Genomic DNA, 14,366 nt, shown 5'->3' on the forward strand with positions numbered 1-14,366 from the left:
GTGAGATGGGAATGGCCACATCTAATTCACAAGTTCAACATGTACGAAGCTCAGTGCCTGGCATATTGTGAATCGCATGACAAAAGGCAGCGTTTATCATTATTAACATGCACAGGCTACACTGATCTTATTCCTCTGATCATTATCTAATTGCAATTTTTGCCTTCTCTGCATCTGTAGCCCAGTAAAAGTCCACGGTGGTTAGATATTCATGCTGCATAGACCCGGTACCCCTGCACCACCAAAATTGCATGAACTTTGATGTCAGCTCAAATATCAGTAAGAATCAACAATGGCCTAATTTGCTTCATCAAAGTAGAGAACAAAGACATAGGATTTGGGTTTCCATGTGATTATTTGGGTCCTGAATTATTCCTATTATTTCACTGGACTGTTAGACTGAGTATATCTAGCATTGTGCCTTCCCAGGCACAGAGGCTCAGAAAGGGAAATGCCCCACCTCCAGCCCCGGGTAAGAGATGGCCCAGGCAACTTGGCCCTGATTTTCTGCTAATCAGATCTTGCCTGATCAGATTAATCTGAGGACAGCTGTCCATGGACTGACTGGAGTCACAGGCCATAGCCTGGACGAAGAGATGGGCTGGACCATTCATAGTTTCTCTCCTGGAAATTTGAGCTAAGGTATACCCAGAGAATTAAGATGCACCCAGAGGGTGAAATGGTTAGAAGTTGGCATTGAAGTAGCAAGGTCATGAGGTTGCGTTCTGGCCTGGCAGACTATGAGGAACCAGAAGCAGGTAGAGGTTTTGAGGACGCAGAGTTGTGGTAAGCAGGGGGTCTGATGAGTAGAGAGAGCACACAGGGGACTTAGGGAGAACAGATGCAGTGCCAGACAGAGCCCGGCTCGTCCCTAAAGTTGCCTTGACTCCCAAATGTTTCCATTCTAGTTCTGGCTACAATTCATCGGTATCCTTTGCTGGGGGGTGGGGTGGGGGGGGTGGGGGGTGGTGCCATTTTCTTTTCTGAACAGAAAAAGTCATGCATTTTCACTGGGAAAAAAAATCAAAGCAGAACAAACTCAAAGAACAAAATAAAAACCGCCCGAATTCTTTTCATTTTCACAGAGTAGTGTGATTTCTTCCAGTCTCTTTTCCATGCAGTCACAGACTTAATGTGTGTGTGTTGTGCGTATATGTGTATATATATATATACACACATACATACATGCATAGGTACATAAACCTGAGATCATAGTATTTGGTATCTCATTTTTTTCACTTAAAATGTATTGTATATTTTCCCGTGTCAGTAAATACTCTATGTTTTTAAATAATCATAGTATTCCATCCTAAGGATTTGTCATCATTAATTTATTTGATTCCTTGTCATGGGACAGCAAGACTTTTCATTATAAATAATATCACAAAGAACACAGCTATAGCTAAATCTTTGCACACATAAGTGATTATGGCCTTGTAATAAATGATTATAAGGCCAATCTCTGGGTCAATGGGCATGCACATCTCTTAAATCTTTTGACACACATTGCTAAATTACACTCCAGGGAGGTTGCAAAAATTTTATTTCCTCCACCGCTAGTGTATAAATGTCTCTGATAAGCATTTTTTTGTTTGATTCTGCCAGACCTGGGAGAGCATATATCCATTACCTGGCATGGAGGCTGGTGTACATTAGGCACTCAATACGTTTGTAGACCCAAACTGAAGTAGGTAGGTGTCCTGCCTTTATGACAGGGTGACTGAGGAGTCCCTTTCTCTTGAGCTAAGTGGAGCAGTCTGTGTTCTTTGCAGTGGCCTCAGCACCTAACACTCCTCCCTCCATGCCATGTTTTGGCCAATCTATTTTTAATTATCACTGGGATCATCAGAGCCCCTGGGGCACCAGATCTCAAGCCAGAGGCCCTGCCATCCTCGAGTTCATGGCCTCCCCAGAGTAGAGTCTGTCCTTTCCTCTCCATGAAACTGACTACTGAGGAGAGAAAGACAGAAGAAAATGAGACAGATGGAGAGCTCATTAAAACAATCAATTATTTCAATGCATTTGGACATGACAAAAGTATGCTGGGGCGTGCGGGTTTTTAATAAGGCGGGTGCCGAGAGAGCAGCCCCGGGACCCACGGGCAGAGAATGAGGCATTGCTTTCTAGAAGGCACCTACTGTGATAATGTTACCTGCCATTTATGCTGTAGCAGAAAATAGATGCAGAATCAGAGAACGTTAAATCTGAGATAATGGGTTTTTTAATTGTTTTCAATTTTTGGATGAGCATTTTAATTGAAGTGGTTTGGAGGTTAATATAACTTCTGTATTTGATTATATGGCAAGAGAGGGGGCAAATGAAGAAAATGGGGGAAATTGAGGTAGTCTTGAAAAAAAAAAACTCTCATAACACAGAGTGTGATAAATTGCATTTCTGTACAGTCGTCCTCATTATACATGGCAGAGGCAAAATGATTTCTGTACATAATTAGTGCGAAGATCAGAGAAATGCTGACAGCTTGAGGTTCTAAGTTAACCCTGTGCATGTTGAGAGGGAAGGGAGAACGTCATTCTTTCCAAAGATTTTTTCTTAAGAGTGGGACAGAGCTAGGATTTTGGTGTGGCCATGATCGGCCGTTATTTTCAATCTCGCATCAACTCTAGGAGAAGTTTTATCTTCCCTATTTCCCAGATGAGAGAACTCAGGCTCAGAAGGGATAAAGGAACTTTTCAAGGTCATTCAGTTGGTAAGAAAAGGCTGGAGCTGGGACCCAAATCTGATTGACTCCAAGGTCAGATTAGCAGGATGGTGACACAGATACCTGGCTTCAAATTCCCCTCTAACTTTTAAGAACTCTGACTCTGAGCTTATCATCCAAACTTTTTGAGCCTCAATCTATAAAACGATAATAATAAAAAAAGTTTCCTTTTGAGGATTCACTAAGGTAATGATTATCAAGCACTTAGCAAGTATTCAGTAAACATTAGCTGCTGATATTAACAAGAATCTTCCCTCTCTATAAAGCTTACTCTTTTCAAAATCCAGGGAGTGGTCCCTGCCCTTGGGGAGTTTAGGTGATGGCCCAAGAACCCCAAATTCCTAGGCAGCTCCAAACTGGTGAATGGACAGAGGCTGGTGACCAATCAGCCTCTCCCAGTTTCCCAGGATAGGAAATATTATTCTATCCCACCATCAAAACATGTTTCCTCCTCATAAATCCAGCTTTGTTATCTTGAGAAAAAAATGGTCCCTTTGGACCTCTAAGGAAGTATCTACTTTGTCATCGTAGGTGTTGGAGTTGAAGAGCAGGTTTTGCCCTTGTTTGAAGCCATGAAAAAGTAGAATTGCCAGCCTTTAGCTGTCAGGAAAGGTTTTACATTCCTGCATTTGAAGAAATTCTCTCTTGTAGGTTTAAAGGAGCAGGTGATTTCAGGAGCTCTGTTAACTCTTGGGGAACCAAGGGTTACCCTTAATCAGATACTTCCTTACAGTCTGCCTCTCTTCCCCCACAAAATTGATACTGCAGGCAAAGAGGGCTCAGGGAGAGATTCTTCAAATCATTTCTGTACTCAACCTGCATGGCCCATCGTGCCATAAGAGAGACCATTTATCGTGCTTGCCCCGTGTCAGACCGTGCTTCCCACCTGTGGCCCCCTCGAGCCAGCGCTGAAGGAATCTGAGGTTCTATGATTTAGTCCCACACAACCGGTCAGTGGCGAATATGGACTTTGAAGGCTGGTTTGCCTGGTGCTGGGACCGCATCTGCCATGCCTTCTTGCTGTTGCTTCCACCACACACACCAGTCAGACGGACGGTGTGCCCCATTTCTGGTTCTATCCCTTTCTTGAGGTGTAGCCCGGAATGCTCTACAAATACCCCCAGTGAAACGGGACTTGCTTCGTGAATTGTCTGGCAAGCAGGAGCAAGGGCAGAAAGCTGACGGAAATAGTCTTGAACGTCTCCGTGGGGCACAAGCAGATACTTAGAGCATGGCCCAGAGCTGAAGGGCCTTTCTCCTCACTGTGGCGTGGCGCGTGGACGGATCCTGGCATCCCCAAGGCCGGGAGCTCTGCAAGCCCCAGGAGGTGCTCTCTGGCCTGGACATTGGTGTTCTCGTGATGGGTACGGTGGTGAGAGTATCCCAGTCCAAGTGGGTCGGTGGTTGAAGACGGGAAGCAGAGAAGAGCACAGAGAGCTAGGGGGTTGGATGGGGTGGGACAGGGGTCTTCTGTCCTGCACGAGTAGGCTGGGGACATGCCAACCTAAGTCAGATGTAGAATCCCACCCCTTCTTAGCTGGTCTGGGCTCCTTCTCTCACCTGGAGGGTGGCAGTAGCATCCTAAAGGTCTTTCTGTTCCCACCGATGCCCACTACAGACTGTCCTCAACTCAGCAGCATTTTTCTACACATTTTGTGTATGTGTATGAAATATAACACACATATAACCAAGCAATAAATTTCAAAGTATATTTTAACAGATAGTTATAGAACAGATTTCAAAGTTTGGCATAGGTTACAGTTCCACAATTTCAGATTTTTTCTTCCAGCTGCTCTGAGACCCTGGAGATGGAAAGAAATGTCAATATTCAGCAGTCCTACTCATTTGTTAAATCCTATCTTCTCTGTTATAACTCCTCCTCCACCTTCGATCCTTCTCCCAATCCTTAGGGATATTTGAGTTATGTGCATTCTAACTTATTCATGTTGGAAGGGGCTGTCGATAACATGGGATAGGGGGAACTAATTGATGTTCCGGAGAGGCTGGGCCCTCTGCATTTCAGGTCTTATCTGGTCCAGGGGCCCATTTGGAGGTTGTAGGTTTCTGGAAAGTTACCCTAGTGCCTGGGACCTGTGTAGAATCTTATATAACGCCCTAGGTGTTCTTTAGGGTTAGCAGGAATGGTTTTCGTTGGGGTTTGGTAAACCATGGTAATTAGCAACATCTGTTAAGAGTAGCCTCCAGAATAGCCTCTGAACTCTATTTGAACTCTCTTCGCTACTTATACTTTATTTTGTTAAATTTATTTTCCCCCTTTTGGTCAGGAAAGTGCTGTTGATCCCACAGAGCCAGGTCCAGGCTCATCCCTGGGACTGATGTCCCATGTTGCCAGGGAGATTTTCATTCTTGGATGTCATGTCCCACATAGTGGGGAGGGTAGTGATTTTCCTTGCAGAGTTGGGTTTAGAGAGAGAGAGGCCACATCTGAGGAACAAAAGATGTTTTCTGGAAGTAACTCTTAGGTATAACATAGGTAGACTTTACTTCTCCACTGCTGAAATAAATTTCATAAGAGCAAGCCTCGAGATCAAGGGCTTGGTCTATTGAGTTTGGAGTCCCTAATGTTTGAGACAGTATCAGAGGTTTCCCTGGTGGTAAGTTTAATAGTTCCATATTTTTAGTCCAGTCCCTCAAGGGACTTTGCAAATACTTTTTAATTATCTTCCCAACATACTCTGGGATGTATCTGGGTATTACACTAAGCTATACAGAATTACAAGCCCTCATTCGCATCCTGGGCTCCATGAAGTTGGGTTGTTTATATGAGTTATCAAGGTTGAGTTAGATTATATGCTACAGACAATTTAGGCTTTGGGCAAAATAAACCTCTCTTCCTTCGGTCTCACACAGTAGGTGAAGTTCTTAATGCAGACAATGTCATCTTTTACCGTGTATTCTGATTTACCTTAGTCCCGACCAGATCAGCTTCGTTCTTATCTCTGATTGAAGCCTGATTTCTTCTTCAGTTTCTTCAACAGTTACTGTATGTAGCAATGCTGACTTTCAGACCTGAAGAACTCCTAATCTGAGTCTCCAGTGTCACACAGGTAGCCAAAGTTCCAGGGAAATACCAGGTTATACATATATAGCACAGCTTCTGAAAATCTAGAAATAATGTTAACAGCTCTGGATTAAATGTGACTGCTTATAAGAGTTTACAATCCAGGCCCCAGTTTTCTTATAAGTATTTTCTAAAAGAAACCATACAATATTTGTTCTTTTGTTTCTGGCTCATTTTGTACCACATAATGTCTCTGAGGTTCATTCACCTCATTGCATGCCTCACAACTTCATTGTTTCTGTAACCACACAGTATTGTATCACCTGTATACACCACTGTTTGCCATTCTACTTCTCAGTCAGTGCATCCTTCAGCCACCTCCGGCCTTTGGGAATCACGGATAATGTCCAAAGTCAACAATCCATGTCTCACATTATCCTCACTTAGTTGTACAATCATCAACACTCTCAATTTTAGACAATTTCTATTGCTCCAAAGAGAAAATAACCAATAAACACACTTCATCAAGTAGAAAATCCGAACCTTCCCTTAGCTCTTGTCCTTCCTGCCTATTATTTACCCCTGGTATTGCTGTGATACTGCTGATGTCTTCCTGTTAAATTTAGGCCACAGCATGCAATGGTAGTTTTCCCCCTACACCTGTCTATTACTGACTCTTTGTACAAGATTCATACCTTTGAAGTAGTTCATACCAGAACTTATTTATATTTGTAGTGTTAATTGGTGGGCTACGTGGATTATACAACTCCTTTCAATCATGTTCACCATCAATATGGCAGTATTAATAAACTGCCTTCACTTCTATCCATTTCCTTACATTTAGGTTCAACCTCATTAGCTCACCCATCTCTAGCTTCTGTGTATCTCTGGGTCCCCAATATTCTACATTATAAGCCTTGGAGTTTACCTTTACCAAGGTCATAATAGTGAAATCATATAGTATCTGTCTTTTTGTGTCTGGCTTATTTCAATCAGCATTATGTCCTCAAGGTTCATCCATGTTGTCATGTGCTTCAGGACCTCATTTCGTCTTACTGCTGCATAATATTCTATCATATGTATATTCCACATTTTGTTTATCCACTCATCTGTTGATGGGCACTTGGATTGTTTCCATTTTTTGGCAATTGTGAATAATGCTGCTGTGAATATCAGTGTGAAAATGTCTGTTTGTGTCACTGCTTTCAGCTCTTCTGGGTGTACACTGAGAAGTGGTTTTGCCGGCTCACAGGGCAACTTGATATTTAGTTTTCTAAGGAACCACCAAACTGTCTTCCACAGCAGCTGTGCCATTGTACATTCCCCCAGCAGTGAATAAGTGTTCCAGTTTCTCCACATCCTCTGCAGCATTTGTGGTTTCCTGTTTGTCTAATAGCAGGTATTCTTATAGGTGTGAGGTGATATCTCATTACAGTCTTAATCTGCATTTCCCTTATAACTACTGAAAATGAGCATCTCTTCATGTGCTTTTTAGCCATTTGTACTAGCTCTTCAGAAATATGTCCGTTCATCTCTTTAACCCAATTTATAATTGGGTTGTTTGTTCTTTTGTTCTTGAGTTGTATGGTTTCTTTATGTATACAGGATATCAAACCTTTATCCAATGCATGATTTCCAAATATTTTCTCTCATTGAGTGTGGCTGCCTCTGCACTTTTTGACAAAGACCTTTGGGGCACAGAAGCATTTAATTTTGAAAAGTTCACATTTATCTATTTTTTTTCATTGCTTGTGCTTTGGGTGTAAAGTTTAAGAAACTATCTCCTATTACTAGGTCTTGAAGATGTTTCTCCATATTTTCTTCTAGGAGTTTTGTGATACTGGTTCTTATATGTTACAGCTTGCATGGAACATCTTTTTCCATCCTTTCACTTTCAACCTATTTGCATCCTGGGTCTAAAATGAGTCTCTTGTAAGAAACAGGACCCTTACCTTATACCCTATACAACAGTTAACTCAAAATGGATTAAAGCCCTAAATATAAGAACATGAGTTAAGTAGTGTTCTTTTTTCTTCAGTTTTTTGGAAAATTTGAACAGGATTGGTATAAGGTTTTTTTTGGAATGTTTGATAAAATTCCTCTGTGAAGCCATCTGTCCCTGGGCTTTTCTTTGAAGGAAGATTTTTGATGACTGATTGAATCTCTTTATTTTTTATTAGTTTCTTGACGTCTTCTATTTCTTCTTGAGTCCATGTAGGTTGTTCATGTATTTCTAAGAATTTGTCCATTTCATCTAAGTTGTTTGGTTTGTTGGTGTATAGTTGTTCATAGTATCTTATGAATTTTTTAATTTCTTCAAGGTCTGTGGTAACGACCCCCTTCTCATTTCTGATTTTGTTTATTTGCACCTTCTTTCTTTTTTTCTTTGTCAACCTAGCTAGGGGTCCATCATTTTACTGATTTTCTCATAGAACCAACTTTTGTTTTTATTGATTCTTTTAATTTTTTTTGTTGTTGTTCTACAATTCGTTTGTTTCTGCTGTAATCTTTGTTATTTCTATTTGTTAGTCTTCTGTTCTTTCTCTAGTTCTTCCAGGTAAGCAGTTAAAACCTCAATTTTTGCTTGTTCTTCTTTTTTAATATAGGCATTTAGGGCAATGCATTTCCCTCTCAGTACTGCCTTTGCCACATCCCATCAGTTCTTATGTTATGTTCTCATTTTCATTCATCTCCAGATATTTACCGATTTCTCTAGCCATTTCTTCTTTGACCTATTGATTGTTTAGGAGTTATGTTATTTAATCTCCATATATTTGTGAAACTTCTGGTTCTTTAGTGGTTATTATTTCCAGCTTCATTCCATTGTGGTCAGAGAAAGTGCTTTGAATAATTTCAGTCTTTTAAAATTTATAAAATCCTATTTTGTGTCCCAGTATATGATCTCTCTTGGAGAATGTTCCATGAGCACTAGAGAAGAATGTATATCCTGGTGTTTTGGGGCGTGAATGATCTACATATGTCATTAGGTCTAATTCATTTATCAAATTGTTTTTTCCTTGTTGGTGCTCTGTCTGGTTGTTCTGTCTATAGGGGAGAGAAGTGTATTGAGGTCTCCTATTATTATTGTTGAAACATCTATTGCTTCCTTCAATTTTGCCAATGTTTGCCTTATACTGTAGAGCTCCTTGATTGGGAACATAAACATTTATGATTGTTATTTTTTCTTGGTGTATTGTCCCTTTTATTAATATGTAGTGTCCCTCCTTGTCTCTTTTGATGTCATTACATTTAAAGTCTATTTTATCAGATATTACTATAGCTACTCCTGCTTTTTTTTTATTACAGCTTGCATGGAACATCTTTTTCCATCCTTTCACTTTCAACCTATTTGCATCCTGGGTCTAAAATGAGTCTCTTGTAAGAAACATATAACTGGATTGTATTTCTTAATCTATTCTGTTACCATGTATCTCCTAATTGGCGAGTTTTGTCTGTTAGCATTCAAAATTATTACTGAAGGCATTTCTTGAATCTACCATCTTATCCTTTGGTTTTTGTTTATCAGATATATATGTTCTTTTCCCTCTTTCTCTTTTTATCCTTTAATTTACTCTTATGTACCCTTTAATTCTGTGCCCTCCTCCAGACTCCCTCTCCTGATTTATTCTTTTTTTCAGCCAGCAGAATTCCCTTTCGTATTTCTTATAGGGCCAATCTCTTACTGACAAATTCTCTCAGCCTTTGTCTGTCCATGAAAATTTTAATCTCTCCCTCACTTTTGAAGGAAGACTTGGCTGGATAAAGAATTCTTGGCTGGAAGTCTTTCTTGTTCAGGATCTTAAATATATCCTACCACTGCCTTAAAGCTCCATGGTGCCTGGTGAGTAGTCTGAACTCAGTCTTATGTGGTTTCCCTTCAGTGTGGTGAGTGGCTTTTCTCTTACCACTTTCAGGACTCTCTGCTTCTCTTCAACATTCGACAGTCTGATTAGTGTCTGTCTTGGGGAAGGCCTATTTGGATTTATTCTATTTGGGGATCATTGGGCCTCTTTGATTTGCATAGTTATGTCTTTTATAATGGTTGGGAAGTTTTCCACCATCATCTCCTCAACTACTCTTCCCAGCCCTTCTCTCATCTCCCTCTGGGACAGTGATGGTTCTTATATTTGTGCACTTTATGTTGTTCATCGTTTCCCTGAGATCCAATTCAAATTTTTCCGTCTTTTTTTTTTTTGCCATTTGTTCTTTTGTGCATTCAAATTCAATTGTCCTGTACTCTAGTTTGCTTATTCTTTCTTCTTCTTCAAATCTGCTGTTGTGCATCTCTAGTATATTTTTACTTTGTTCTACAGTGTCTTTAATCTCTGTGATATCTGCTATTTTTGTATTTAGTCTTTCAAATTCCTTTTTACGTTCTTCTAGTCTCTTCTTGATACCCTTTATGTCATTTGCCAACCCACTGAATTTATTTAGGAGATTTGTATGAACGTCTTTGATTAGTTGTTCCAAAGTCTGTGTCTCTTCCAGTGTTTTAACTTCATCATTTGGTTGGGCCATATCTACTTGCATCTTCATATATTTTGTGATTTTCTGTTGGCTTCAAGGCATTTGATTATCTTTGTTTTTATTCTTTTTTTTGTTTGTTTGTTTTTTTAACATGGGCAGGCACCGGGAATCGAACCCGGGTCCTCGGGCATGGCAGGCAAGCATTCTTTACCTGCTGAGCCACTGTGGCCCACCCTGTTTTTATTCTTAAATATCAGAGTTCGAAGTCTACCTTTTCTACCCCACTCCCTTATTCGTGTGTTTGTATGTGTAGTACATATCAGTATATATTGATACATACATCAATATATAATGAAATATATGTAACTGAAAAGAATACAATGATTAAAGTAATACGAAAATTTGGCATCATTTCCATACTTAAAGAGTAAAAATAAAAGCTAAAAAAGGAGCTGCATAACCTAAATATATCATGTGAAATAACAAGCATATTAAAAAATGTAAATTTACATCCGACTTCACTGGTCTTATCATATCACATTAGACCCCTATACAATGGCAAAACCCTTAGGTACTGCTGTGAAGAGAGCATGTTTGCTTGCTCGTGGGTTTTCTGCAAACCAACAGCAGAGCCCAAAGCAAAAGCCAGATCTGGTGAAATTTCCCATGTTGGTAAACACCAAAGAATTGACTCTTCTCACTGGGGGTTGAGACATCAGGGTACACATCAGCAGAGAATCATTTGGACCTCAGAATACAATGTGAGGACCAGAAGCTTTACATTTTAAGACATCCTTCCTTCATCCAAGGGAAACAGGATTATTGGAATGATGGCAGGTCTGTTACATGGGAACAAGTTGCTGGTTCAGATCAATAAAGCTACGAGTGACCAAGTCAAAAGTCAGTGAAGAGCAGCAGTCAGGCCTTAAAGTGTTAAAAGTACCCAATTTGAAAACCAAACATACCCCACTACCCTTGTCAGTGTGGGGGTGATACCAGTCGAGTTTTTAAACCTTTGGACCTTCAATGTCCATTTGGTATACTTTTCCATTGCTAACCACTGGGCAAATCCTTTATACTTTGAAAACTGTCCCCATCTCAGGCATGCCATGACCTTGTATATCATCTGAGTTCAAGTTCAATTTACAGCCCAGCCGTGAAGCATAAGCTTCAGGTGTTCAGGTTCACTTTTGGATCCAACATGGTTAAGTTCTTGGTGCCAGAAGCAGTGTCCGATCCCTTCCCTTCCCTGCACTTCCCATCCCCACTCCCGTAATTTCTCGTGAGAAGTGCTTGTAAGTCCCAAATTCAAAACAGATGTTCGAACCCCACCAGAAGGTTAAAGGTTAATAATTTCATGCCCAGTATTACATGTCTTGTCCATTGTTCCTATGAAGAACCTTGCAGTTCTTCTTTTTTTTTTTTTTAACATGGGCAGGCACTGGGAATCAAACCCGGGTCCTCTGGCATTGCAGGCAAGCATTCCTACCTGCTGAGCCACCGTGGCCTGCCCCAGTTCATTTTTTTAGGTCAAAACATTTACATAATTTCATGCCATCCAACACAAGGGAAACACTACCACTTCCCTTTAACCAAGGACAAACCCCAGCAAATAAAATAAAATTTTCTTTAAGTTTTTCTTTGCTTCCACTTATATTGCATGTTTGATTTCTCACAATCCCGCCAAAAGCACGGAACCTGATCATACCCATCCCAAACTCATTTCTTGTAGGCTAGAATTATGGGAACCCTTGTCAAAGCAACTGATGCTGACAGCTCCCAATTCTTGGGCACAAAGGCATCTGCAAAACAGGTGGAAGAAACAGCGCACTGCCCAAATCTTCATGAAGTCAGTTGACCTGCAAATGCAATTCCTATCCTTGAAACTGACAGTCTGTAGGGAGAGGTGGTGTGAGAGGGTTAATGTCGCTTCCTGTTAGCTCACCCTTTCCACATTAAACAGAGCCCAAGAGAGAATTGGTTCCTAATACTCCACTATATATATTTCTTCTTATGCAGTCTAAACTGAGAATGCCATGTAAATGGGTCACTGCAAAATGCAGCAATTTAATCTTTCTCCGGTTAAAATAAGAAACAAACCAGTATGATCTCACTTCTATTAACTTTTCAGCAGTTATTTTTGCTTCTCTGTGTGAAGGTTAAAAAAAAATCCTTTTTTCCCCATTGAATACAAGAGCAACCAATTTCACCACCAAGTAAAAGTAAAATCTGGGCTTCTTTTTAAAGTTATTCCTAAGTGGCATTTAGGACTTTAGGCTGCGCTGACATGAGAAGCCAAAGTGTAGGGTTGGATCCAGTATTGTTTCAGTTTTCTTTTCACTATCCAGTGCTTATGGAGTAAGTTCTGTAAATGTTCCAGTTGTAAAGCAGGGATCTTTTTGGAATCCACCACAGGTGTGCTCCTTGGATTGAATGCTGGAGAGTGAGGCAAGTTTGATGGGCCCATTTCGGCTGCCTAATAGTCATGAAGGTAAAATAACTCATCATCTTGTCCTTGGTATTCCATTCCCTGGAAATCTACTTGGTAAGGCAAGATAACTCCATTTTACCAAATCTTTTCACAAACTGGGATCCTTCTTGTGACTTATCTGTAACAATTTCCTACGTAGCTCTGAGTTTTTATAGTTAGCAAACCATTCCAGCAGGGGCATGCTCTCAATCCACACATATTCCTGTCCTGTCTCTTTGTCTGTGAAATGAGATTTATCCTTCTCTTGTTCTGGAGTTAGAGAATTTTCCCTTCTTCTGTGCCATGGCAATGAAAAACATATCTCATTATGTCCAGATTTTCATAGACTATTAGAATCTTTACAGCTGGCATTTCCAGAGCCTTTAGTGTATCTTCAACTCCAAAGCAGTACTTGACCATGTCCTGGCTGATTTTGTGAAAATATCATCCTATTAATTTCTTCTCTTGAATAAATTTCACGGTGAAGACAACTTCAGTAGATAATGGAATAGTTGATTGAATCCGTTTTCACCACCGTAGGTGATATCAACTAATTTAAAAACTTTTGATTGCAACCTCTAATCAAACTTATCAGATTGACTTAGTTCAGTTTTAAAGTCACCTGATTCAGGGCAGGGCGATGGTGGCTCAGTGGCAGAATTCTTGCCTGCCATGTTGGAGACCCAGGTTCGTTTCCTGGTGCCTGCCCATGTGAAAAAAAAAAAAAAGACATTTAAAGTTGCCTGATTCAGCTAAAATGAGACCAGCCACATTCACTTTGTCCCCAGAAATAAACAACTGCACAGCACTCTCAGCTTCTTTCCAAACATAGCTATGTCATTTTTCCATTCTTAAAGGGGCAAAATGCAAGGCAGACTGACCTCCTCTACCCCGTTTATTTGGAAGATACACAGTGAATTTACGCTGGACTTCTCTTGTGTTTCCTTAGAGGGTGCCCAAAAGGGCACCATTGCCACTTATTTCAAGGAAGCCAAACTTGCTCTCATCTGAAAGTAGTGCTGTAAGAACCTCCGTATGGCATTTGTTGTCACACAAATACAATGGCGTATTAATTGGTTTGAAAGGCTCAAAGTTGATGTTGACTTTCTTTTCCTTTCCTTCTTCCATTCCAGTTGTTCCATCGTAAATGACCAGATCATTTAGAGGTACTTTGTCATAAAGTTTGAGTCTTTGTGGTATAGATGTAATGGCCCCCAGGACCAAAGTGTGATTTACTCATGACTCAACGTTGGATGCAATTCCAAACTTATCTGCTAACATTTCTGTCACTCACGAAATCTGGTCTTTGGAAGGAATGGTCAACAAAATCATGCTCGTGCCATTGCCATGGGCTGCCTCCTTGATGAGCTCCTTGATTTTCCAGATCTCCATGTTCCCCTCCGCAGCACTAGGGTCGCCCACCGTCTTCCCGTCTCCTCCTCCTTAAGGGTCCAGTTCTGGGCTGCAGCAGCTGCTCCTCCCCAGCTGCAGCTCCGTGGTGGCAGTGGTGGTGGCTCTCCATTTGATTATCTTGATAAGGTTTTTTTGAAACTTGATTTCCCTCAGTCATCTAAAATTTTGGATTTGCTTGGGTTTGCATGCAGATCTCCTTTTATACCTGGTTTGGTCCATAACTCCCTGCCAAACCAAGGCCTGGACCTCATGCAGGGAATGCAACTCTACTTGAA

General features: G+C 40.6%; 1 pseudogene; it reads right to left on the reverse strand.

Annotated features, from left to right (window-relative positions):
* Positions 1 to 12,640: 12,640 nt before the first annotated feature.
* LOC143682281 (eukaryotic peptide chain release factor subunit 1-like) lies at positions 12,641 to 14,088 on the reverse strand (annotated as a pseudogene).
* Positions 14,089 to 14,366: the final 278 nt, after the last annotated feature.

This window comes from Tamandua tetradactyla, chromosome 5 (genome assembly GCF_023851605.1).
Source record: "Tamandua tetradactyla isolate mTamTet1 chromosome 5, mTamTet1.pri, whole genome shotgun sequence".
Taxonomy (NCBI): Eukaryota; Metazoa; Chordata; class Mammalia; order Pilosa; family Myrmecophagidae; genus Tamandua; species Tamandua tetradactyla.